General features: G+C 37.3%; 1 protein-coding gene across 6 annotated transcripts in view; it reads right to left on the minus strand.

Annotated features, from left to right (window-relative positions):
* DMD (dystrophin) overlaps positions 1–12,140 on the minus strand; it is a 2,416,375-nt gene that overhangs the window by 1,931,431 nt on the left and 472,804 nt on the right. Inside the window, exon 1 of one of the 6 annotated variants that reach the window (XM_053581219.1) lies at positions 8,336–8,391. The exons of the other annotated variants lie outside the window; for them this stretch is intronic. The gene's annotated coding sequence lies outside the window, so the exon portion shown is untranslated. Of the gene's footprint in view, positions 1–8,335; positions 8,392–12,140 lie in introns of those variants that run through there. 6 annotated transcript variants of the gene reach the window in all.

A 12,140-nucleotide genomic window follows, 5' to 3' on the forward strand; every position in this document is an offset into this window, starting at 1 on the left:
TTTTTTCTTTATTTTATTATTATTATTATTTTCAATTTTGGCTGGGGCTGGGCTTGAACCTGCCACCCTCGGTATATGGGGCCGGCGCCCTACTCCTTGAGCCACAGGTGCTGCCCTCTCCTGGCTTTCTTGTGCCATGCTTTCCTTCTTCTGCCTTTTGCAGGTAGAGTCACTGATAGGCGATCCTCCTGCAAGACATGGATCGCTTAATACCTGAAGGAACTGTGAGAGGAGGAAGCAATGATTTATAACAGCTGTGATGGACTAGAGACGGCTGCAAAAATTCTTTGACACTTCTTCTATCAGGAGGCAGAATCTAATTCTCCTCTCCTTAAAGCTGGGCTGGTCTTAGTGACTTGTCTGACAAGTAGAATGCAGCAAACGTGATGCTATGGGTCTTCCAAGATTAGATTATTATTAGTAACCTTTAGCTTCTTTATGGATTTCTTAAAACACTCTGGGAGCTCTAAGCTGCCATGTATAAAAACTGAGTATCCTGAAACCACCATGCCGGAGGAGCTCTGGGTAAGTGCTCTGGTTGACAGACCCTGCTGAGCTCATCCTCTCAGCCATTCCCACAAAGGCACTGTGCATGTCATTAAGGCAGTTCATTTGTCTTGCACACTCCAGACCAGCCCACACATGGCTTGAATATTACCACGTGATGCCAGGTGACACCACTTAGAAGAATCAACAAGCTGAACCTTGCCAGATTCTTGAGCTACAAAATTAGGAGGTAAAATCAAGGTTACTTTATGATAATAAATTTGGAGTGTTTTATCATGTAGTCATAGGAAACCTCCCTATTACAACTAGTATCCTCTGGAATGGAGGCACTTCCTTGAATCTCAGTCCTTTAGACTTAGAAGTTGATATTCATCTCTCTATATTGACTCTATTTCTTGTTCCCTGCCTATGTTTCTATTTAACAGATTACCTGGTCTCCAAGCATTCAGTCTTCTCTTAGCCACATCTGAATTTTCCCAGTCCCTTTCCCTGCCTAGACTGTATTTTCCTTTTACTTCCAGCTTCACTGCTATAATCTTCGGATGCCTTTCAACCTGCTATGAGAAAGTCCCTTGAAAGTGCTTCCAGGCCAATTTTTTGCTCCCTTCTTTTTCTGGAAAGAGCAGATTTTGGTTATCTCTGCTCATTTATTTACTTCTGATCTCACTTTAATCTGATGCCAGGCCTAGTTGTTAGCTCCAAAGATTGACTGAATGACCCTTGGGTGAAGGAATTCATGAATGAATGGATGAATGAATGCATTTCTTGCTTATGGTCTACCACTCCACTGAAATCGTTCTTCTAAAATTAATCAACACAATGAGAAAAATGAATGGCTTTTACTCATACCCTAATTAAATGTCTATGAATCACTTTTTTTGGTCAATGTAGTCACCTGCTGCTTCAAAGCTATTTCATTTTTCACTGCCTCTGGGACCATATACTCTTCACAATTTCCTGCGACATTTCTGAGCAGCTGTTTGATGGCTTCTTTTTATCAGCACTTACTTTAAATGTGAAATCTTCTCAAGATGTATAGTATTGGGTCCCTTTTGCTTTTAGCTATATAATATACTTTTGCCATCTCATCTGCCACTATGGTGTACAGTCTATACGATGACTTCAAAATCATTATCATTAATTTTGATATCTTGCCTGCATTACCTCCTACCTGCCATACCTATCTAATGCACACATTGACCTCCCTTTCTCAGATCTAGACGTACATTTGATAAGAACTGTTGGACATCCCAATAATCCATGCCCTTGGACATTCATTCAACACATCAAAAACTATGTGTCCCAAATAGAACTCATGACTCTCTTTCATAATTTTGCTCCTTATCTCTATTTCTACCTTTATCCAATGAAACCACCATCCTTAGATTTTTCAACCTATGAAAAAGTAAGTCATTTTCTACTCATTTTCTTTACATCCTTGAATCACATCAATACTAAGCCCTATTGATTTGAGATCCAAGATGTTTATTATAATAAACTCTAAAATGGTATCCCTACCTCTTTAAGTCCCAAAGCCCTATCATTGTCCTATTCAGTCTACAGAGTATAGCCAGAGTTATATTTCTAAACCATGTTTATAATCACTCCAAACACTATTGCTCACTGATTCTTCCTTATTCTTCAGATTCCATTCTTTGTGCTCCATCTTTACCGTCCTTTCTCTTTACCAACACTTTTCTTCAAGGCTGTGTTTTGATATATTCTTCCTTTACGCCCACCTGGCTCACCATTCCTTCACCACTAACTCCCCACCAGAAAAAAACAAAAAACAAAAATTAGTCTCACCCACTGTTGTGGTCCCTCAGTTGTTGGTTCATGTCTCTGATTCAGAAATTATTATCTGACTTGAATTAAAGTTATTGTGTGTGTTTCCTCACTAGATTAAAAACTCTTGGCTTTAGAACTCAATCTTAATTTTTACTCCCTATTACAACTAGCATCATCTACTGCACATGGTGAATGTTCAATTTGTTGAATTTGGAGCTGTTGAGCAGTTCATCAATTTTTAGCTACATTCATTTTTCTGACTGAGTTGTACCAAGGGGGAAACTAATTTGTACTAAATGGGGAACATTTCAACAGCTCACACTATGAGTAGCACTGTTTTAATGCTTTCATTGAACACAGGCATCTCTTTGTAGCCTCTAGGTACGTTTAAACTTTAAGATAAAAGGTAGATTCTGTCAAAATGATTAGAAGCAATAACATTGCCAATCAAAATCAAATAATTAAGATATACACAAATGCCACAAAGCCTCAACTAAGAAACGGAAGGGATGCCAGTGGAGAACAGTGATATTTAGCAATCACAACCTCCTTTCCCCTCTAGCAGTTGTTCCCTTGCAGAAGCAGTCTTAAGAGGTTTCTGCAGCCAAATGTAAGCTGAGAAATACTATTACAAAACTCACTTGACTGATTTCAACATCCCTGATCTGGTAAAGTCATTTAAATTAATATGTCCGACTGAAAGGAACTTAAAACTTAAATGATTTAGAACTTTACTGAACCAATGATTAATTGTGCTCTTTGGAACACTATCTTGTCACATAAAAATGTAAAGTTTCATAGTGGGAAAACTAACATTTGAACAAACAGCTTCTTTAATCAAGCTGCCATACCGAATTGTTTTCTGTTTCTATTAGGAAATACTTTTTTTTCTTCCTCTTATAACTCTAGCTGTAGTACAATTCAAGATATTTCAATTTTTTTTTTGTATGAAAGGTTTTTATTGGCGAGGGAGGGATGCTGCAGAGCAGCACGAAGGAGGAGAGAAAAGGAGAGAGAGAGAGGGGAGAAAAGAGGGAGAGAGGAGAGACTGAGAGAGACTGGAAGAGAGAGGACAGAGGAGGACAGAGGAGAGGGAGAGCAAGATATTTCAAAATTAATTCTTCGGATAGTTGTTTTAACATTAGGTCACTGTAATCCTGTGGAAGTTATCAGTTTGAAGATTATAGCAAAAAAAATTCCAAGTGTCTCATCTAGGCCCACTAAGATTTCATTAACCTTTCCTTGTATCCATCCCCCAGCTATATTTTGCTTCTCAAAAATCTACAACTGCATTCCTGTCTTCGGGCTATTAAAGCTGCTTTGTCCAACAGAGCAGAGATCTGAAGAGCCTTGGTGTTTATATCACCTCAGGGTGTGTACTGAGTATATACAGGGTATATACAAACCAATTGACTAGTATGGGCATCTGAAGGCACAGCTCCTGCTTTAAGTCACAAGAAATTCCAAGGCCTAGTTATTCCTGAAAAATCAGCCCGAGCTGGGAGTTTGCCAACAATTACTCCTTGTATGACTTCCCCCCTCCCCCATTCCTATTCAACTCTTGATCCCTTACCTATCATCCTTGGGAACATTTCCTTTGTAAGTCACTTGAACGCAAGTCCTCTTCTCCAGATCGGCTTTAGGAAAACCCAACCAGAAATAAAAGCACTCCCCTAATTCTAGTAGCAAGGGCATCAGATTTCTATTTGAAGGCATTAGACACGCAATCATAGGGTATAGCGTACCATGCTTGGTGATGGAAAGTAATGAAATAAAATAATCAGCTCCTCCTCCCTGCTCCCACGCTTTGGATCCATTCTTATCAGGGACCCATCATCCACTTTTCACTGTTTAGCTCCCAGCTGCACTAGTCTCTCCTCCTCCCTCTACTTGAATCCAATTCTCTGCAGTAATTTACTCTTCTTTATTTTGGTCACTACCATCTGTGTATTAACTGAGTATAATGGTGAAATATCTCCTGGGAACAGAGAAGACCTACATTCTAAGTTATCTCTCTCCTGTTTCCTAAGTAGACTTGGCGATTCTCCATGGGCCCCTGTTAGTATTTTAAATGAGACATTTTGAGCAGTATTATATTTTACAATGCAAGATAGTTACAGTACCTTACTCTCCTCACTAGACATACATAGCAATTCCCCACAACCGAATTAGTTTGACTACCAAAAAGATGCCTACACATATTTCCAAATGCTGCCAGGAAAATAATATTTTCTGCCTCCCAACACCTTTGACTACCACTAAATAATCAATAATGTTCTTCCTATTGTTCAGGATTTTAAATTACTCTTTAACTGACCAACTTCCTTCCCTGGCCTTGCTTTCATACACAATATTCAGAAATAGGGGCCATTTTGATGTAGAAAGAACATTAGATCAGAGATAAAAAAAAGCCTCTAAAATGGCATTTTCCAAGTAATAGATGTAGAGTTTATTTTATACGACTAGTGTTAAACAAAACTGTCATTACCTGCCTATAATTTAAATAAGACCCCTAATGTGAGATAATTAAAGTAAGCTTGAGTTCAATTTAATTAGACATTTGAACTTAATAGCACATCTACTAGTAATACACTAAAAATGATCAAGAAATAAATCATTTTAATAATAGCATTTAGTATTAGATTTATTATGCTATGTTTTTAATAGTGCAATGTTAAACCGATTAAGTGAATTTTAACTTCAACAAAATGTTAGCGTCCACAACTATAGCTCTATAACCCATTCAGACAATACATTACTAAAATATAATTACAGACATTAATGTGGTTTTCTGTAGCTGCATCACAGATTAAGCTTGAATATCTCTATTCATTACTTTAGAAAATCTGTAATAAAGTTTGAGATATCATACCAATGATTTGATTAGGTGATAGAATGCTATTGATTTTCAAATAATTTCATATCAAAGGCTATTTTTCATCTCTAATAATAAAATTAAAATGGTGAGTTGGGGCAGAATAAATCTGTAATTTCTATTAATATAAACTTGTGAATTTATCATTAATAATATCATGTTATCTACATCTATCATGTCTATTAATTCTCACATGGCTTAGAGTTATTCTCCTTATACCTCTTGTAGACAGAAGGATAATTGAAAGTCTACTGTGTTCTTTTTGGTAAAAATGTGAAAAGTAGAAGGGCATTCAGGTAGAGATGGTATTCATTAATGCCAGTGACTGTGGCTGACTCACACTGGCCCTGTGGGAGATCTGTGGTCATAAAAAACCATGAGTACTGGGGGAGGGAGATTCATCATTTAGGTATAGACACATGACCCTGATCAAGGCTAATCACCACTTATTCACCAGTTTGACTTTGAGCTTCACAAAAAAGTTGACAAGCTCTGCTGTGCCACCTCACTTAATCTACAAATTATTATCACTGTCTCTGCTACCCATTTTATGTAATTCCTGTATAAAAATCACCATTAATATTCACCTTTATTTTTTCCTTTTTCCCTTTATTTAATTTCAATAGATATAGGGAGTACAAGTTGAATTCCATGACATGCATATATTATATAGAGGTGAAGTCTGGGCCTTTAGTGTCCCCATCACCTGAATGGTGCACTTTGTACCCAATGCCTTTTGTGTTTCCAATGTCCATTATATCACTCTAGGGGTTCGTTCAACAAATATTTATGGATAAATGAATAGCAGTTACTGTAAGAAACCTCTAATATATTTTAATTTACTCTAACTTGAATTGTGTTTTACATTTAGGCAAAAATTATGATTGTATAAAGCCCGACATTTTTATTTTGCTTTATTTTTGGAAGGTTAATTCCTGATAATGGGAATCTTTTTCCAGTTCAACAGGCTGAACAAGAGATATGGGTACAATAAAAATAATGTTTAGTTTTATCATTTATATGAATAGGTAAGTGTATCTATATTGGTTTCATAAACTTCATAAATGTATACAGTTACGATTTAATAAAAATTAACTTAAAAATAATGTTTAGCTGGAAATCAAAATCTTTAGCCTTCCCCTCTACCAACGAGTCATGTCAGTTTTTTATTGAACTTAGAAAGGCTTCGTATCCACATTAACAGAAAGACAGAAAGAATGCAAAGACATTCTTGAATGTATTCCATCAATCATTGCCTTTGTTTAAGCATTCCTCTTCTCCCAGGTGAAAAGACATTAGCCTCATAGGTGATCTCCCCATACACGGTCTATTCCATATATTGCTATCAAATGTATCTTTCTAAAATGCAATACACAAAACTAAAAATATCTTATTTTTTTTTAAAAAAAGTACTCGATCGAGCAACATATCTTCCATCCACATTGTATCCCTTGTTCATTTTTCTTGCTTCGTTTCCAGTGGCTTGTCAACTTCCAAGCCCCACAAATCTCTTCTACAGTCCTGCCAAAATATGCACTGGTTCCTGAATACAATTGCTTCATGAATTCACAGTCCCGGTATGTTCCTTATCAGCCATAGGCTGGAAGATCCGACAGGGCAAATACACTGTCTTTTGCAGTGTAGTATTCTTAGCATCTAACAGATTTCTGCATATAGAAGGTGTTTGGTAAATGTTTAGAAAAGATAGCCTTGAATGGCCTGTTTTCCCTTTGTTGGCATGAAAATCTCTTTCATTCTCAAGGCTAGCTAGACTTAATATCAATTTTAATCTCATCCCATCCATCCCCATCTAAGCAAAGGTGATCTCTTCTTCCTTCTGCTTCCATAGCACACTATGCATACCCCCTGGTGTAGTACATATTACTTAGTCTGGTAACTACTTTGTAAATATCCTTTTTCTATCTTTATATCATGCCGTAACTCAAGAATGCTAGATGTAAGGTAAGATCCCAGTCAAAATCCATTGACTTGATAGACTAAGATTCTTTTCAACCCTGAAATCTGATAATTCTGTGCAACTTTTTTTAAATTAAAGGTGTTAGGGTGAATTACTTATGAATACAAACTGGCGTAAAGCAGAAACCAGGATGGCAATGTGGTACAGCATCATAGAATAAGTACAGCTAGAAATGGTAGATACCAGCGGCAGTCTACCTCTTTGAACTACATGAGCTAAAAAAAGCCTATTAGACACTCTAAGAATTTACTATTTTTTTCCTTCTTTGAAGCCAGTTCTAAATAATACAATTGAAGCAAAGGAATTTTAGGAAACATGCTTAACTCTGGATCTAGAATATTTTAAATCTAACATACAAAACAGTACTTAAAGCATTCTGAACTGGTTTCTTTATGTAGAGAACACGATTACTCATGCTGAGTCCATTTATGAATAGGCTATACACTTAATGTTGTGACAATATTATCTTGCATACAACTTGATGTTCAATGTTTATACTGTTATTCATGGAAAAGTAATGATTAAGTTTCCTTTCTCATTATCAGAGAAAATCTTTAATACTCTCCGAAATAAGTAAAACAGGGTATATTCTCAGCTCTACAATCTCAAAATTTTCAGTAATAAGCAGCAATTATTACTCCTTAGGTCATAATTCACATCTTTGGAAAAAAATACTTTTTTAAGAGGACAAAGTAATTTTTCAAAGGTGAAGAAACTACAAGGAAAATTTAATAGAAATATAAAATGTTTTCCTATCATCTTCCCTTACATATTGTTCTTACTCGTTTCTAATCTTTGAAATACAGTGAAAAATGTTTAATAATCACTTCCTTTTCCAGATTTCTCATCAGAGAAATAGTAGCAGTTGAGCTAGTTATTTAGATTTTTTTCCCCTCAGATTCACACCAACCTGCCCTTCGAAGTCTGCTGTGCAATGCTGAGACTCAGGCTCTGCAAACACTCCTCTTTGCTGACTGATTTCCTGTTAGAATCTGGCAGTAGGGAGCACTAGAGGAAGACTGCAAGCCTGGAGGAGGGAGAAAGGATTTACACATTCCCACTTGCTTCCTGTGGATTTACTCTCCCTATTAGCAGTATCCCAGACTTGCTTCTTCATACCTATAGCAGCACTTCTTTTTTAGTAATAGATATTAAATCCAGCTTGAATTTTGTTTTTCAACACTTACAGAAAAAGCTTCATCGCACCCTTGCCTCAGAAATACCAGCAGCAATTGGCGGGCAGAGGTCTAGGACTCAGTCGCATTGAAGCCTTCCTGCTATGTCAGAGCTACCAGCACCAGCCAAGTAGTGGCCCCCATACCCTGAGGTCTGAGCTACAGCTCTGGAAAGTCCCTCCCCTAAGCTTCTCAATATTACGAATTCATTTTTTTCTCTTTGTTTTCCTAGCTCTGAGAGTGACAGCTACTTAATGCAGTTGCTACGGCTCTTCTCTTCTTACTTTTTTTTCCCTCAATTTTCAATATCTAGATCACAATTCTTCATGTTAAATTGTTTTCTGTCAAAATAACTGGAGTGGTTTTTGTCTGTTCATTTGGGCCCGAGATACCATTCCAGACCCCCAAACTTGTCAATATCACAGCAGAAACAGAGAATAATAAGTTTGAGGTCTGCGTTCTCGGGATAAGAAGGATTTCTCATAGTTCTCCAAACACCATGTATTATGTTTCATTATTGTTTTACACCATTTCATAACATAAATGTATTAGTGATTTCATTAGGTAGATAGATATTCAAGGATAGAGCTATTTAAGGATTCAGATGGTCATATTTATATATGCCTTCCCTCTGTAGATGGGACTTGATACTGTTGGAATCAAACGAGCTTTTTTAAAAATTATTCTAACCATAGACAATTGAATGCAACCTCAGTCTGTAGTTAGTATTCAAAGTCAATGTGAATAGTAAAAATAAAATGTGGTTGAAGTTAATCTGGAAAACCCTTACACTTATATACATAGTTGAGTTTGAAATCCTGTAGTCATCTCCTGCACACCAAAAGGTAGGAAACATTCAGCTAAACTCAAAGAACAAAAACCCAGTATGTTCTATACCCAGTTTTCTTAATATTCAAATCTTCCTGCCTCTAGTGTAAGCCCTAAAGTGTTTTGTTTACCTGTAGAGTTTTTTGCATTATGTAGTAATAGTTAACATAATCCCCCATAACACTTTTAATAAACATGCTTGTTGTAAAGAATGAATGGAAATAGGACAATGTAGTCCTAATGTTAGCATGTAAATTAATCGAGTCTTTTGAAATGAGAGCCTATTCACTCTGTCCCCGTCTTACAGATTAAAGAACCAAGGGGACTCTGCAGAAATCAGAAAAGGTAATTCTGCTTAGAAAGTTGCCCTTACATTTCCTATACATGCTTGAAGTTCAATCTCAAAAATCAATTTTAGTCAGTGAATGGCAATTTTCTAACTTATTTATTACATTTACAATACAATGAAATCTGAATTTTCTATTACTACCACTTCTTATTTGGACACTGGTAATTACCTCTTTCTTATGAATTTTTAAAGCATAATTCCTGATACTAGCTGGCACCATTCCAATAATTTTTCTCTTTAACTATGGGCCTTTCCTTTTCAAAACTCATCATTATAGAGTTAATATGCTACTGGCTTTTCACAAATTAAATTTGTTGTTACAAAAATCGCCTCCATTGTATTTTAAATTGATGCTCTTAAAAATTTATGCCTTTTCATAATACTTCTGATACTACTTTTCGGTATGTGTTCTATAGAGGCATTTGGAACTCAGCATAGCTAATAAAGAAGGGAGTAAAAGAGAAGTACATAGTATTTTGGTTGTGATCTGCTGCACTCCCTGCCTCTGCCCCGCCTTGACCAATACATACAGAGTTACTTAAACATGCTGTCCTCACTGTTCCGACTATGGGGATAGTTTATGCCTATGTCTTAGCTCCAGACTAAAGGAACTTAAAAGTTCCCACTCCTTTGGAGGAAAGGAGGAAAAGGCAAAATTACTACTGGCCTAGCAGCCCTTTGCTTAAGCTAGACTCTTGCCCACACCTTTGTGATCCGGATTTACTCTTCGTACTCAATACACTCCCACTAGGAAGACAGGGATCCTTGTGTGAAGTGTTTATTTAGAATTAAGTACCGGGCGGCTCCTGTGGCTCAGTGAGTAGGGCGCCGGCCCCATATGCCGAGGGTGGCGGGTTCAAACCCAGCCCCGGCCAAACTGCAACCAAAAAATGGCCGGGCGTTGTGGCGGGCGCCTGTAGTCCCAGCTGCTCCGGAGGCTGAGGCAAGAGAATCGCGTAAGCCCAAGAGTTAGAGGTTGCTGTGAGCCGTGTGTTGCCACGGCACTCTACCCGAGGGCGGTACAGTGAGACTCTGTCTCTACAAAAAAAAAAAAAAAAAAAAAGGATGTAGAATTAAGTACCACAAAGAGGGCAGAAACCCTATCTGTCGTGTTCGCTGCTTTAATTCCAGCACAAAGTGGTTTTTCAGTGCCTGGTCACCTCTCCAGGGGTGATCAGCAGAGGTTAGTTGGATGAATGAAACTCAGCTTACCACCTTCATTGTAACCACCGTGTTTCTGTTACAAAGCCTTTTGTTGCTTCATCAGTGCCTTTCAAAATCTGGAGTAAAATTCTGCATCAAATGCCCATGGCTGGTTCTCTTCTATCTGCTAATAAAATTTCTGGTATAGAATACTTAACTCCAACCAACACTTCCTTTATTTCAGCCTTGACTTACAGTGTTTCCTCACCTGCTAGACTCAGTGAGAGGCTGTACTTACTTTTTTCTGAGTTTCTCCCTCAGCAACTGCTACCATGCCTGGATTTCTTCCTGCTCTTAGAATCTTCTGCATTTGTATCCTCTGGTTCTGACCATTCCTCTGGTACCCTGACTAAACCCATCCTCATATGTAACGAATGGCCAGGGAGTTAGAAATAAAAGGAGTATTGCATTTTTGTTAATATAGGCATGAAAAGAGAGACAGGGCTAGAACAAGATGAGAGATTTTTGCTCTAGAATATGGCAGGGGGATGTAGGAAAGGGATTACTAAATAGACTTTCTTAAGCGTTTCAACCTTTATAGACACACTACCCAGAGAATGCAACAGGCCTAACGGCAATTTCAGGTATATTCGACAAAATGGTTTCCTATAAGGTAGACAGAAAACAAGGGAGAGATGTCAACTGACAGTTAAGTGGCAGGAAATACATAATTAACTAAAAAAATTTAATAACTATTAATTAAAGGTATAACAGCAGCTACCTTTACTGATTCCTTACTATGTGCCAGGCACTTTATATGTATCATCTCATTTGAATTCACACAAAAACTCAGGAATACAATTCAGTTTATTAACATCCATTTTACATATGAGATGTCTGAAGGAAAATTTGAGTTACTTGCATAGATGATGATGCCAGGATTTGAACTAGGTCTATGTAGTACCATAGCTTGGCTGATTGTCTGTTAAGCTGTGCTCCACCCTACACAATGAACTTCACCAGTACACTTTGTAACTCATATTTTATGTACTTGTTCTCCTCAGTCTATTACTATGGAACGCTCCAGCTTCAAACTAGCACTTGTAAGTGACTCATCACTTCAGAATTACAAGTACAGAAAAGTGGGAAAATGGTCATTGAACCCACCAAACAGTGGGCTATTGGCTTTACAACTTTTGACGCTGTTAAAGAACTTTATCTTGAGTTAAATAACAAGGACACCTTCCTTTAGTTGTCCTTACATTTCAGGCAGTCTTTTCATTTTATAGGATCTGGTATATTTAACTGTATTTACACCCATGCTTGAGCAGCTGCTGTGTTTTAGAAAGTCATTTGCTGAAAGTCAAGGAATATATTCTTGTGAATAGATGTGTAGGGATCTCGCCTAGTGCCACTTGCTTACATTAATTTACTCAAAATTATTTCTGGATAATAATGCTAATCTGTTCAGAGTCATAGGTCCATAAAGAGAGACTA

The sequence above is a fragment of the Nycticebus coucang genome, chromosome X, assembly GCF_027406575.1.
Source record: "Nycticebus coucang isolate mNycCou1 chromosome X, mNycCou1.pri, whole genome shotgun sequence".
NCBI lineage: Eukaryota > Metazoa > Chordata > Mammalia > Primates > Lorisidae > Nycticebus > Nycticebus coucang.